Source organism: Mus pahari, chromosome 20 (genome assembly GCF_900095145.1).
Source record: "Mus pahari chromosome 20, PAHARI_EIJ_v1.1, whole genome shotgun sequence".
Taxonomy (NCBI): domain Eukaryota; kingdom Metazoa; phylum Chordata; class Mammalia; order Rodentia; family Muridae; genus Mus; species Mus pahari.
This window is the reverse complement of record NC_034609.1, coordinates 48,594,609-48,610,093: the sequence shown is the minus strand read 5'-3', so window position 1 is coordinate 48,610,093 and position 15,485 is coordinate 48,594,609. Positions and strand designations below refer to the sequence as shown.

Below are 15,485 nucleotides of genomic sequence, written 5' to 3'. Positions count from 1 at the left end.
AAAAAAAAAATGTGTTAGTGCCTAAACATGAGTCAAGGGTAAAATATGTTATGCAATAAAGCATCAGTGCTGTGAGCTGTGCCTGCCCAGCCCCCACCTTCCTGACTCTCTTCTTTCCTCTGTACCCAGTTCTACTTGACCATGGCCCCTCAACCTCCAGGTAGCTGCGTGGTGCTCTCCTGAAGTACTAGGCACAGTTAGAAAAACTGGCCATAGGATTCTGACTGGACTGCAGGGAGCGTAACGGGCTTCCTGTGGGTGCCAGGTGCCCTCACTCTCAGCTCCGCAGGGTTTCTGCCCTGTGACTTGCTCTGCGGGCTGTCCAAATTGTGTGCACAGAGCAGGGAACCCCATTTGTGTGTGGCTTTGCCTAGAAGGATTTCTTAGTCAGGCAGGGTTCCCCTGGTTCTTCTGCCTTTGACAGAATCTATCCTGGTGATAGCAGTGTTCAGTTTACTCTTTTGTGGATCAAAGCCATCACCGTGTGCTTTGGTCTTAGTGCCTGTCTTGAAGTCTTTGGGATAGCAGGTTCCCTGTGAGTTGACATTTTGCCCCACTGCATTCTTCTCTAAGTGTTGCTGAATTTGTGTGACTGCAAGAAGGGCCTCTTCCAGTAGCTTGGAGCACGTGGGCTGGAGAAGCCATGTAGTCTGATGAGAGGGTCCTACTGCTTCCCACAGGAATCTGTACAGTCTGTAGGTGTGGAGAACTGGAACCTAGTGATGTCATACTGTCTTCCTCATTGTGTCCCAAGGACCCAGGTTCCTAGTGAGAGGACATGAGGGTGACTGTGGTTGGAGGCAGAGTCCCCTGGCTGCACTTTCTACACAGCATTCTGGCAGCAGCAGCTCTGAGACACAGTGAGCCTCACTTGCTTTTCCTATGGAATCTTCCTGGGCTGGCTTCTGAATCTACTCCAAGACATCCTTAGCTTTTGGTGTTGGCCTCATGTTTTGAAATATTCCCACTCGGTTGTCCTACCTGGTTGGCTGTGCATAGTTATTATGTTTGCAGTTAGAGGCACCACCTTTTCCAGTCTTTCTCATCACAGTTTCCTAATTCAAGCTGTGAGAGATTTAATTCAGTTCTGTAGGTGTTTATGGGGTGTTTGCAAGTCGGTAGCTGCATTATTACAAACCTGCCTCCTTGTTTTCCATGTTGCCTGGAGCTGTTTGATTAGCATGCTCTCCACCAGTGTGCTGAGCCTGCTCCTCACCCTCTCCCTTGGTGGGTTGTTAAGGCTGAGAGCCTCCTCAGGAGTGGTCCAGGGCTTACTCTTCCTCTCTGCTCTGGGTTGTTGCAGTGCTGCAGTTTGCTATCTGGTGGGCACTCAGAGCTTTGCCAGGCCTTTTTGGAATGGGAAGTCAGGAGTGAAAGAGAGCACAGGATCCAGAGGAGAAAATGACTCTTCGCAGTTACCTTTACCAGAGCAATAGAATACACTCCCCTGACTGTCATAGAGAAATGGGCACTAAATTCGGATATTCCTGGACGCAGTGAGCTACCAAATGATGTAAAAGCTGATTCTTTTGCATCCCATCTCCAAAGCTTTCTTGGAGCTTTTCTCTCACGTAATTGATTGCAGACGCTGGGAATGTATGAAAGTGATGACCTACCCCCTAGGTGTGCACAGGGTTAAAGTGTGAGCAGTTTGAACTTAGGAACCCTGTTCTGTGAGGAAATACTCAGTATTCCTCAGCCCAAATCTTCCTCTCCCCCACAGGAAAAGACAACTACATAATTTCAAATGGATACATTCACTGATTCTCTTCAAGAGTGGCTTAGCCTGTGGGGGACAGTACCTTTCTTTTGTTGATGGAGCTCATGGGGAGCTCATAGATTCTCATTTGTGTTTAGAGGGAATGGTAAGCAGATGTGTGTCAAGAAGTTCATGTGGCTGTGAGCTCTGCCCCACTGAGTGTATAGACACAGGGGCAGCAGAATTGGGAAAACGATCAGCCTCAGCCGCGTGCCTGTTAAAGACACCTACAGGCAATTGTTTAAGTTGGTCTTTTCTTAGTTTGTTATGGTTGCTCTTAATCTGCATCCTTAAAATAGAAAATATACTTGGATTTCACAAGTCTGATTCATTCTCCTTGATTTAATGAGCACCACTGAAGGTTCACACTATGGGCGCCCAGGCTGAACACGTTCAAGACATTGTTCAGTTGGAGCTTAAATCAGCTGCACAGAGCACAGCACAGCATGGCTCCCACTGTGCTGTGTGGCCCAGAGTTGGATCAGAGCTCAGGTCTTTAGATAATGAACATAAATGATATCTTCTCATTTCTAATGTTTTGCTTGTCTGTAAGCAGGTGCTGATGCAAACTAGCAGATGATTGTGGAAGCCTAGGTCAGCTCTGCATGTCAGGCCCAGGGGCCTTAGCTGTTCCCAGGGTAGGTATGTCTGAGTGGTGCGCCTAACTTCTTGACACACAGCATCCTGTGAGTGAGCCTACATCCCATGGTTCTCCAGGTTCCTACTCCACCCTGTGCCCAAGCCACTGTCTGGGCATGAGAACCAGAGTGGCAGGATTGGTAGCTGGGTGGACGGAGGGTAGCCAGGCTGCAGGGCTGGGCTGTTAGCCTTGCCTACAGATTTGCCTTTTGTGTTCATTACAGATAGAGCTTTTTAGTATTAGTGTAGCAGGAATGTATTTAGCATTAGTGTAGCAGGAATGTTTGGGTTCTGAAGTTTTCCTTATTCATTTTTTGTATAGTAAATGCTGAAAGAGGCAGAGAATTTCCTATTCCACATAAGTCTGTGATAGAAATTTACTGCTAATTCCCCAAAAGAGTTAATATCATAAAGTTGGGGGACAGGATAAAAAAAGACCATGGGCATAGATAGTGGTTTTTGAGACTAAGAAGCTTGCCTGCTTTTGTTAATTCTCTTGACAACTATTTTTTGATTCCTGCCAATTACACCTCAGGCTACTGCCTGTTTAAAAACTCATCGTTGAGTGGCACGAGCGTTAAAGACGTAATGTAAGAAACTGAAAATGTTGGAGCAGAAAGTACAGCATCCTTGGAGAGCAGAGGGGAACAAGGCAATAGGAAGCTCTTTAACTGTATTCTTCCTTAGAGATGCCAGAGAAATGGAGAGTGAAGATCTTTAAAGCCATGGAGGATGCTGCATAGACCTGAGAGGGCCCTGTGGGGTGAGGTGTAGGCCTGAGAGACGGCTTTATATGGTCAAGTACTGAAAGGCTGAGAGAATGCCCTGTGAGATGAAGTGCTGTTGGACTAAGAGAGTTCTCTGTAAGGTGAAGGACCGAGGGTGTCCTCTGAGGTGATTTGGGGCTCAGAGTGCTCTGTGAGGTAAGATGCTTTATGTTTAGCCTTGAGTGGCAATCCAGGTCCCAGGTGTGTCCTTATTAGCTCTGTGCTGAGCTGAGAGGGAAGGTCTGACTGAGTTTACTAGGTGTATAGTAAAGTCAGTGGAAGTGTAACTGGTGGTTTCCTAAGTCTTTAGGTGGAGGGATGGGGGCCTCTCAGGTGTCTCCTGCCCTACAAAGCCTTTCCTTTGCTCTGTGTCTTCTTCCAAGTCAAGTATGACTTCCTCCTCTCCAATGAGGAGGAACCCACCAGAAATCTCTTCCAGTGCCATCTGAGGACACTTGGATTCATTCTGTGGGAAGCCTAGCCAGGTTTTAGAGAGTGATTCTGGTGCCAAGAATTTCATCCTGGTGTAGACAGCATGTAGGGCTGTGTGTTGGTGCTAGATTTGCTACATAAATATTTGTTGGATATTAAATAGCTTCAAAGGGTCTCTGTGTCCAGTTTCTCTTCCTTCCCTGAGTAACTTGAAAGGCAGTAGAATAGTCATACGTCTTAAACCACCCAGGTTTCAGTGCCATTGATGTTGGGAATTCCACAAGTTCTTGATATGCCTTGGTGCAGTGTGTGTGTGTGTGTGTGTGTGTGTGTGTGTGTGTGTGTGTGTGTGTCTACTAGTCTGGGTGAGTGGTCGGCATTCTAAACACATACTATCGTCAGGAACATTAGTGTCCAAAGCACATTTCCAGGATGACTGATGTCATCTGACATACTAACATCCCCTGGAACCCACTGTCCTAGTGCACGTGGTCTACACCCAGTGCCGACTGTTCATGCTCTCAGCTTGTCTTCTGAGATGTGGACTGGGCAAGCTGGGCTGTTGGTGTCCACTGCCGCTTGTTCATGTCATCTTCGTATCTCAGAGTGGTGAAGGGAGTGTGGTGGCCATCCTAGCTGCACAGATGCTGAAGGGAGAGATTTGACTCCTTTGCTGATTGCCAGAGCTTCTGGGGTGTGGGCAGAGATGGACAGGGCGTGCTTGACTTAGACTGATCTCAGTATATTGACAAGGAACTTTGGTTTTATTTGTTTTCATTTTGTGTGCATATACATGTCTATGTTCTCAACGTTCATATGTATGGAAGCATAGGTCAGCCTTTAGTGTCTTTTCTTAAATTCCATCCATTTCATTTTATGAAATGTCTAGTCTCCCACTAGCCTGGGGTCCAACAATCCATCTGGGTGTCTGGATAGTGTTCCCCAGTGACCGTACCTGTCTCTTTGCCTCTAAATCCCAGCACTGGGTTTATAGGAGCACACCATCATGCCTGACTTTTCTTCCTGAGTTCTGGGGATCGAACTCAGGGTCTCAAGCTTACATGGCAAGAACTCTACACAGCCCCAAGAATTTTACTGTTAAAGAAAAAACCAAAACAAAACGAACGTAGCCTTGCTTAGGAGCTGGATTTCCCCGAATACTGGCAGGTTGTCTTCCTACAAGTTGGCGGAAGAGCTAAAAGGAATAACTGTGGGTTGGTGCTGGCCCCACTTCCTCAGAACCTCACTTCATCAGGAAGCCAGGCATGGGGGAAGGGCATGTCTGCATGGCAGTGTCTTGTGAGGTGTCCCCAGCACAGACCTAGGAATGGGGATCTTCCTGCCCCTCCCTCGTGTCCCAGTACATAACAGTTGCTGGGGAAGACTGCTTCACGTGCTCCCCTCCTTCCCAGCCCAGACAGAGCCCTTGCCTCATTAAGCCACCTGTGAAGGAGGAAGTGTGGCCAGGCTCCAGAGTCCTCATTGCTACTCGAATCTGTGGCTTCCTTTCCTGGCCATAAACAAAAGCAGCTGAAAGAATGGGCTCTGCTTATCATGGGATGCTTGCTACGTCAGGGAAAGGGAAGGAAAGGGAAGGACTATTAGCAGCAGACTTTTCGAATTTGTGGCGGGATCTCATAATGCATGCACACGAGGATACATGAGGACAGAACTCTCCTTACAGGAAAATTGGAATATTGATCTTTGAGAAACAGCGATGCTTCAGAAGTGCCTCTCGCTTAAAGTCTGGAAGGTCATACTGTGTTCGCAAGAGATACTTGTTAACTTGTTATTGCAGTGCAGTCGTGGATGTCTCCTGCATAGGTCTCCCTGGTGACGGCTCAGTGTGTTACACGTAGTGTTCCTCTTGCACAGCCTCAGTGGCAGATACCATCACAACACAGTGTGCTCTTGTCCTACTACAATGGCTAGAAGCTAGGGGCAGCCTGTGGGAACTGGCCCAGTGGTGGCCATGATAGATGGACAGACAGGCCAGTGAACACTTGGATGGAAATCTTTCATAAATATTCTGGTGTTTGGGGTCATTATATTGTAAAATAAGCAGTTTGGCATTATCAAGTAAATTCATATACTTATCTAGCCATTGTATCTGTCTGTCTGTCTGTGGTTTTCCATAAGACTAGAATTCTGAACCTGCTAAAGCAACCTCCTCATCTTCCTCCCTCTGAACCTATTCTGCTTCTGCTTTGAGTCTTCACTATTCCCGGAACCCCATTTAAGAGGAATTGTCTGTCTTAGCCTTTGTCCCTTTGTGACTCATGTATCTCACTTAGTGGCCCTGGCCCTACAGCCATAATGCATCAGATGTCAGAATTCCCTTCCTCCTTAAGGCTGAATAACATTCCATTGTATGAATGGGCCACACTCTATTTATTCACCCATCAGTGGACACTTGGGTCAGTTGGAAGGAGAGCTGTTGTCCAAGTGGCTAGATACATACCCCAAGAGCAGTGTTTCTCAACCTGTGGGTCATGATCCATTTGGGGTCGAATGGTGACAGGGGTCACCTAAGACCATCAGAAAACACGGATATTTGCATTACAATTCATAACAGCAAATTTTCAATTATGAAGTAGCAATAAAAATAATGTTATGGTCACCACAATAGGAAGAACAGTGTCACAGGTCGCAGCGTTAGGAAGGTTGAGAACCACTGCTCTAGAGCCACCGTAAGGTCTTTGGATGCAAATCCTGGATCCCATGGCAAGGCTGAGGGCCTGTTGCCTGTGCTTCCGATTCTGAGCCTCAGAACAAGAGCGAACGCTCATTGACTGAAGAAGAAACCCAGCTGCTGCTGCTGAGCAGCTTCAGTAACGTCTCATCGGCTGCTTTGGGCTTCCTAAAAATGGAGGCAGATGGAGGAAGGTCGGCTTTCTAAAGCAGAGGCCAGTGACAGCCTTCTGCATTAAGTGACAGGCTTGTCTTCATGTCATAGTGAAGTGGTTCATGATGGTACCAAGTCAGCACAGTGGCTTCCGAGCAGGACGGTGGGGAGTCCTCCTTACTGGGGGCTGCCTCATCTTCCTGGAAGTCTGCTCCGGGGTTCCTTCTGGTCAGTGTCCCCTCCTTGCTGCATCTTGGCTCCTTGTGCTATCAGGCAGGAGTGTGGAGTTTAGGAAGCTTTAGTTTGCAGTTCTTATAACTACTGCTTTGAAAAATAAGTTGTGGATGGAGAAGCTCGTGATCTAAGGAACAGTCTGACTTCAATTCATATTCATTCATCGTCTCCCCCTACCTCCGTCCTCCTGTCTCTACCCCTTGAGTGCTGAATCCCAAGTATGCACTGCTGTGGGTGATTTAGGTGAGGTTCAGAACAGAACCCGGCCTTCATGCTTGCTAGGCAGGCACTCTTCCAGCAGAACTGCACCCTGGGCCAAGACAAGCATCCTGACCTTCCAAGAAGGAAGTGCTTCCCTGAGCACAAGTTTCCTCACTCAGGGCCGAAGGATGGCCTGTGAACTCTGCCACTCCCTTCTTCCCTTCCCTCTCCTTTTACAGTAGGTGTGAGTTGATAAACAGCATCAGAACTGTCACCAGAAGCAGATGTGGTTTAACAGGGTAATCTGGAACACCCTCCTCCTTCTGGGTCTTGGTGTTGCCTCCATAACCCTTGGAAGCGACTGTGATGCTAAAGGCTGTTAGGGGATGGGGTTGGTTCGTGTCGCTGTTTCCTGTGGTAGAGTTAGAGCTCAGGCATTTTAAGAGTATTTGTTGACGCTGGAGAAATGGGTCAGTGATAAGGGTTCAGGTTTTGAATGAAGAAAGAAAGAAAGAAAGAAAGAGAGAGAGAGGGGAGGGGAGGGGAGGGGAGGGGAGGAGAAGAGAGAAGAGAAGAGAAGAGAAGAAGAGAAGAGAAGAGAAGAGAAGAGAAGAGAAGAGAGAAGAGAAGAGAAGAGAAAGAGAAGAAAAGAAAAGAAAAGAAAAGAAAAGAAAAGAAAAGAAAAGAAAAGAAAAGAAAAGGAAAAAGCAAAGGTACATGATCACTCCTAGGTATGGTGGAGGAGAAAGTCTACTATAGATATATGGGAGAGTCAAGGGTAGACACGACCCTGAGCCCTGTGGGGACAGGGAACCAGGGACAACAGCCTGGAGGGCAGGTAAAATGGTTGGATTATATAGGGAAAGCAGCCCAGCTCCCTAGGCTGGAGAGTTCAGGGTAGTGTGCAGGGTCCTGGCTAGCTGAAGGGTCCCATAGCAGGTAGGAACCAAGGGATGCTGGGAGAACTGGTGGCCAGTGTCTGCTTTCAGATGTTAAGTAGGCACCTCAGCCATTCATCCTGGGTTTGAAACCTACCAGGTTCCCAGCACCCACATGTGGCCCACAACAATGCAATTCCAGTTCCACAGAATCTCACACCCTCTGCAGCCTCTAGGGCTTATGCACACAAATGTGGGCAACACACTCACGCACAGATAAATACACCTTTCTTTTTCTTTTTTTGTTTTTGTTTTTCGAGAGGGTTTCTCTTTATAGCCCTGGCTGTCCTGGAACTCACTCTGTAGACCAGGCTGGCCCTGAACTCAGAAATCCACCTGCCTCTGCCTCCCGAGTGCTGGGATTAAAGACATGCGCGCCACCACACCCGGCTTACAGGATATTTTCAAGTTTCTTAGAGGCAAGATGATCACTCAACAGGTAAAGTGTTTGCAGGCCTGGGATTAAAGGCATGTGCCACCATGCCCGGCTAAATATGCCTTTCAAAGTACTTCTTGAAATGACAGTGAACAGGAGGGATGTGTGGGAAAACTGACAACAAACCCTTCACCTTCTGTTATAAACAGTATTTTATACAAAAATATCTTGTCCAAGGCAAGAGCGGCGTTGCCCAAAGACTGTCTGCATTTGCAAGCCTCTGCCATCTGGATGCAGAGCAGACCACTGGGCTCTCTTACCTACTTTTTGGTCATCCTTTGACACTGACTTCACCTCAGCAGCTCTGTTACACACTGGGAGAGGAGGAGACAGAAACAGATAAGATAACGCTTTGGTGTCCTTGATGGACCTGGATCTGACATCCTGAGGTCCCTGGAAGGAGCTCTGGTCACCCAGGGATTCTGAGCACACTGAAAATTACTGTTGAAATTTCCCTCAGGAGTCTGACCAGGTCTCTCTCTTCTCCTGCAGGTTGTTGCTGCTGCAGGTTGTGAACTCCAGGCTCTGCCAGCGGAAGTTGCAGTCTTTTTAGGTAAGTTGCTGCAGGCTGCCGTGCAAACCAAGTGACCCTCCACAGCTACTTGATGTTTTAATTGGACTCCTGCGTCCCAGTAATGGTTCTTTGGAAAGGTTGTGTTCTCTCGATGTATTGCCTGCTGTAGCAGGTGTGGAGAACAGGGCTTACACAGGCTCCTTTGAACTTTACAGTTGCCTAATGGGGTGGGAGTGGGGGTTCAAGCCTTGTCACTGATGAGTTTCTGTGTGTCCCTTGGTGTGTTTCGAGGATGTTCACTTTATAATCAGCTCGTGCATCTCCGTGTAGAGAGTTCCCCTTAGGTAACAGGGACGCAGGGGAGCATATTGTGGGCAAAGGGCTACCTGAAGTCCACTGTCCTGGAGAGTTCAGGACATGGTGGGGAGTGGGGGTGCTGAGGTGAGCTGCTGGAGGACAGATAGGCCAGATGGGAGTGACTGTTGGCTGCCCCTTTCAGCCTTGAGTCAAGGTGGTGTTTCCCCCTTCCTTACATGAACTACAGAATACATGGAAATGGCAGGAAGTGAGCTAGGTCTCTGAAGGAGCCTGTGTCTGCTCTACCTCATAAGTCCCCACTCACACACGTGCACTTTTGTACCTCACATGTGTGATCTTCCACCTTCTGCCCTTAAGAACATGAGTGTATGTTTCTTAGGAGTAACTGTGTTCATTGAGTCACAGCAGGTCAGTTATCAACCTTGAGGTACTTAGTCCTGACCCATCTATGCTCCATCTGTTACCAGCATCCCAGTTCAGGTCCCCATCTGACAGAGTGCCTGTCCTTCACAGCGTCATCCACCTCCATCCAGTGTCTAGTCCAGGGCTCAGTGCTCCATATGACTGCCATGTTTCGTGTGCGTGTGTGTGTGTGTGTGTGTGTGTGTGTCTGTCTGTCTGTCTGTCTGTCTGTCTGTCTGTTTCTGTCTCTCTCTCTGTTTCTCTGTGTGTCTGTCTGTCTGTGTGTCTGCATGCATCTTTGACAGCTGTAGCTGGGCTTGCCTTTTAATGTTGTCAGGGCAAGTGTTTGATCAAGGGCAGGATCTCACCACCAGAGATGCCAGCATCACCACACACTGTCTCACTGCACAGGGTCAGTGCATGAGGCTCATGTGTGTGGTGAGCTGCGGAAGTCTCTACAGAAGGGAGTGACTGCTGAGGAGCCGCAGCGGAGGCCAGGATGGCTTTTCTGACACTGCGGCCTTGTTCCCTCCTGATGGGAACCAGAAGACCCTGTCCATTTCCTGTGCTCAGGGAAACCCTTGAGCCTAAGTAAACTCTGATGTGAGAGTAACAGTGCAGAGAGGCGAGGAATGTTCCAGAACAGGAAGTAGGCAGGACTGCAGGGTTTTAGTTTAAGGAAGGAACCTTGTGACACAGCATCTGTCCTTCCCGGGCTGTGAGCTCCTCTCCAGCTGGGTGTTAAGTTGATGCTGTCAGAGCCAGGTGGCTGGCTGAGACTGGAGCTCCCTGGACATAGCTCAGCACCCTTTGGCATTTTCTCACCTAGGAGAGCAGTGGAAAGCAGCTGTGCTTGGGTTTCTCCACCTGGAGGACCCATTTCCAGACCAGCGCTTAGTGGGTCTCCATGGGAAGGGAGGTCCTGGGCAGGTCCTAGTGTGTGCTTTAGGGTAAGTGGTTCTGACGCCTGCCAGAGATGTTGGGTAGGCATCTGTAGTGTGTCAGATCATAGTTTATTGTGTTATATATAAGAGTATTACTTCATACAACCCAGACATGCAATAGAGGATAACTCTCCAAACGTAACCCGTACCCATAGGCTTCCTGTAAAATTTAAAAGTGGAATTACCTGGGTGTGGTTTTGCAGACCTTGGATCTCTGCACTCAGAATCTGAGGCAGGTGGATATCTGTGAGTTCAAGGTCAGCCTGATTTACATATGGAGTTCCTTATGAGTTCAGCCAGAACTGTTGATACCCACCCAACACCATCCCCCCCCCGCCCCGCCCCCAGAGGAACTAGTAGCTCAGTGGGTAAAAGTGCTTGCCCTGCAAACCCAGCTTCCTGAGCTCAGTCCCCAGAAACAATGTGGTAGCAGGAAAGAGCTCTGGTCTCCACGTGCATGCAGCGGCACATGTGTGACCCCCTCTGACCTCTATACGTGCGTGTGTGTGTGTGTGTGTATATACACGTGCGCATCTATATCCTAGTATATGGAAGGACATACCTACTGTGTACCAGACTTGCAGTGTGCTTCCTTCCATTGGGAAGGTTTTTACAGTCCTGTGTTATACAGACTACTGTTGTGTTCTCCCCCTTAGCGAAAAGCCGCGGAGTCGTCCGTCGGCTCTGGGTTTATGAATTCGAGGGCTGGGCTCTGCCACAGAACACGTTGTAATTTCATAAGCTGTTTCCTTTCTTTGGTTTGTTTGTTTATATGGAGCATTTGTTTGGTGGCAGCAGCAGAGGAAGGTTTCCTGAAGGAGGCATTCACTGAGGAACAATGGGGAGTGTTCAGGCTTTGATTCCTTGGTGAAATAACTGTTTTTGTTCCATGGAGGCTTGTCTCTGTTAATTAACCATGTGTTGAGAGCAGTTGGGGAATCTGCCACATTCTGAGGAGTTCTAACCCAGGCTCTCTCGTGCCTCCAACTCTCTAGGGGCGAAACTCTTGAGACCTTGGGTCATTTGGTTCCCCTACACACCTGCCTGGCCACCCCCACGTAGAGAGATGAACAGAGACCCTAAGCATGTGGTCCAGCCTGGGAAGTATAGCGTGGAATCAGTGACTGATGAGCTTCTCTGTTTACATTAAACTGCACTTAGCAGCCATGATCTTTTTCTTTAAGTCTGTCTGTGTGCTTGGCATTGCTCCTCCTGCCCCACATCCTGTGAGGATGGAGATGAGCTGCTCAGAAACCTGCTGGGGCCTCAGAGGGACGGAAGGGTTGCATCTCTGGCTGGAGGACTACAGCTTTGAGCCATTTTGGCACAGGATATATGTAGACAAACACGTGGACTTTGCATGTTGGTGGCAGAGACCTGTAATGGCAACATTCAAGATACTTGGGCAGGAGGATTGTGAACTCTGGACGAGGCTGGGCTACATATGAGACATTGTCTCAAAAAAAAAAAAAAAAAAAATCCCACATGTACATCCCAAAACTGAGTTTGATGGAATCTGCGATTCAGTGACAGGAACCCTCACTTTAGTGCCGGTCAGCAGCTGAGCAAGGCCAGCCAATTGTCAGGGTTAGTTTCTTTAACCTTGAGCAATTTTCCTAAACCCTTTGTATGTTGCTAGAGATTGAGCTCAGGGCCTTGAGTTAAACCTAGATTTAAGTGCTCCACTTAATGTATAGCAAAATGCACTGTAGAGTCACACCCATTCAGTGACTTCCGTGAGGGGACCGGGTCCTGGTCTGGTGAGCCTCCTCATCTGGTGAGCCCTGGGGAGCACCTCATGTGCTACTGGGCTTTCGGATTGGAATGCTCATGTCCAACCAGCACTCTCAAGGTTTCTGATGAATTTTATTAATGGGGACACTTGCCACTACTGTTATAGCTATTTAACTAATTTCTGGGGGGAAAATTAGCTAAATTGTTGTTAATAACACTTAACTGCGATCTATATGTCCGTGTGACATAATTTCTGAAGGGAATATAGTGAGAATTCAATCTGAGCCAGATGGGACTGACCACAGGCAGCCAACACAAGTGACCCTGAATGACTTCTTCCACCCGGGAAGAGATGACTTGCGTTTTATGTTGTTCTGTGCCTGGGAACCAATGCACTTTCCGTAGGTCTGCTGCTGAGAGCCTCTGGTGAGAGTGTCTCCAGGCTTCCTGGGCAGTCTCAGCAGTTTTAAGCCTCAGGGTGTGGGGTAGTTAGGAGTCCGCTAAGCTTTAACATTCAGTACCTTCTGGCACAGAAGTTAAAAGCTAATCAGCATTTAAAGGACCTAGGGTAAATTTGCCTCCAGACCTGTAGAGCATTCCACATTGAGGGGGCTACTACTGGTAATGTTAGGATCTGGCCGGCCCTAGAAGCCTGGAGAGCCTCAGCTTGGCTACTGTCCTCACTAGAGCGAGCACTTAGAGGGACAAGTGACAGGGAAAGCCAAGAAAGCAGATTTACTCTGCCATGTGGCCACACGGGGAGAGAGAAGAGGAGCCCAGATGTCCAGTGACCCCCCCCCCGCAACTTCCATTCATCTGAGTCCTGACAGGAGGTTCAGGTTGGATTGAGGGCGTGTGTGCATAGCTTAGCAGTGCTGGTCACATGTGGTCCCACCCATCCGTGACCTTCTTCTCAGCTCCTGCCCTGCACAGTGATCTGACAGGTTGTCAGAGTTGTGTGGCATCTCTTCCTGGGAGACAAGCTCTTCCTTTGGCTGGCACCAGATATCAGCCTTTTCCTTCATGAGATTACTTGGAAATTCCAGTTTCTCAGGGTTCCCCCCTTCAATGTTCTGATAGCTGGAGCCTGGGAAGAGGGCACAGCATCTGCAGAATACCTTCATTAGCCTGTCCACAACGGTCACAGGGTCAGGATGTCCTCCAGGGCCTGGGGTGAGCCATCTACAGCTTCTCTACTGTAGACAAGTTACTTCTCTCCGTCTTGGGTGTGCCCTGACTCCATAATAAGAATTCATAGCAAAGATGTTAACCTCTGTACTGAAAAAAGAAAATGTGAATGCTGTTAGTACCAGGGATGTAGGATTATTGAAATGTGGATTTTAAGTGTTCAGTTTATTATGTGTTTCCTGCTTCTCAGAGTAGAGTCTGTTCAGTCGCTTTGTGTACTCCACAAGGGCGGTGCTATTGATCTTTTGATAGTGTAGACTGTGATGGCTTCAACACTAATAATGGCTTACTCTGGATTGGCATGTGTGTATGCGTGTGTATACATTTCTTTTTGTTTTGTTTTGTTTTGTTTTTTTGTTTGTTTGTTTTTTTCGAGGTGTGTATACATTTCTAAGTGCAGGAACACACATATATATATCCACATGGAGGACAGAACCACCCTCAGGTGGTTACACTCCTGAGGTGCCTTCCACCGTGGGTTTTTGATTTTTTTTTTCTTTCTGGTTTTGGTTTGTTTGTTTTAAGACAGACTGTTGACTAGCCTGGTGATAAACTCTCTTAGAAATAAACTAGCTGGTCAATGAACCAGAGGCCCGCCTGTGACCACCTCTGAGCTGTATGCGTGTTATCACTGTCTCGCAGCCGTAAGCGTGTCATGCTGGGCTTTTCTACACGGGTTCTTGGGCTCAAACTCAGGTAAGTCCTCAGGCTTGTATGGTCAGCGCTTGGCAAGCCCGAGACCCAAGTATTTTGTTGCCTGCTTTGCTGGGCTGGTCAGGAGCCCAATGCTGCCTTAAGCTCTTAGCTGCTCAGTCAAGACACTTTTTAAAAGCATCATTGCACTGGAGGTAATCAATGTAATAATAAAATCTATGTATCAGAGAGGGGAAACCTCATACCACAGTGGTGGTCAGAGGACAGCTTGTACTGTCACTTCTGTCGTCCCATCTTTACATTGGTTCAGAATCCAACTGTGGGCACCAGGCCTGCAAACACTTTACCTGTTGAGTGATCATCTTGCCTCTAAGAAACTTGAAAATATCCTGTAAGCCGGGCATGGTGGCGCATGCCTTTAATCTCAGCACTCAGGAGGCAGAGGCAGGCGGATTTCTTGAGTTCAAGGCCAGCCTGGTCTACAGAGTGAGTTCCAGGACAGCCAGAGCTACACAGAGAAACCCTGTCTCAACCCTCCTCCCCCTGCCAATAAAAGGAAATGTACTGTATTTGGTATTTGAGAGCCAAATCACTGGTGAGCTGCCGGCATCTGTATTCCTAGACTTTCCTGGGTGATTCCCATAGACAGTGGAGGTGGAGAAGCTGCTTTGGTGCAAAGGAAAATTAGCAAGAACCACGGTAATTGTCATAGTGCAGGCATTGCCTTCAAAGAGTGAAAAAGTTCTCTTTAGTAGCCATGAATATGTGACTCATAGGTCCTGGCTTGATTTCCCTGCTGTCACCTGCTGCCCTCTCATCTTCATGGAGAGGGTGTGAGGGCTGGTGTGGTTCGTCCTCTGAGCACACAGAGCCTGCGGGAGTGTCCATCGAGGAAGGCGGCCAGCCTCCATAGCCTGGTACTGAGGGAGCTCTGGCCTACCCTCCCTTTCCTGTCCTTTGTCTATTGTGTGAAGCTTAGCATGCAGGCATTACTCCTGTGATCTGCCTGCCTGGGAACTGCACTATTTTTAGGAACTTCTCCACACAATAGGTTTATAAAAAGGCTATTGAACCTTTTGAGGCTGCTGTGTTCTGCCTGACAAGGCTGAGTTACAAGCAGGCTTTCCCGCCTCACTGTTCAGGAGTGTAAGATTTTCTTTTCTTCTACATCTTCTCTCCTCTTATTTATTTTTTTCTTCCTTGGAAAGTACTTGGAGACCCAGAGATCTGCTGCTCCTTACAGCTATGCCAGGAATCTGGGGAGTGCTCCCGGTGTCTGTGGAACACTCTGGCGCATGTGGAGTACTCCCGGTGTCTGTGGAGCACTCTGGTGGATGTGGAGTACTCCAGTGTCTGTGGAGCACTCTGGATGTGGAGTACTCACAGTGTCTGTGGAGCACTCTGGCGGATGTGGAGTACTCCCTCCCGGTGTCTGTGGAGCACTCTGGTGGATGTGGAGTACTCCCGGTGTCTGTGGAGC

At 48.2% G+C, this 15,485-nt stretch overlaps 1 protein-coding gene across 3 annotated transcripts in view; it reads left to right on the top strand.

Annotated features, from left to right (window-relative positions):
• The window catches only part of Sipa1l2 (signal induced proliferation associated 1 like 2), a 154,430-nt gene that overhangs the window by 40,035 nt on the left and 98,910 nt on the right, over positions 1 to 15,485 (top strand). For all 3 annotated transcript variants that reach the window (XM_021220025.2, XM_029532387.1, XM_029532388.1), the window contains exon 2: positions 8,744 to 8,804. The gene's annotated coding sequence lies outside the window, so the exon portion shown is untranslated. The remainder of the gene's footprint in view (positions 1 to 8,743; positions 8,805 to 15,485) is intronic.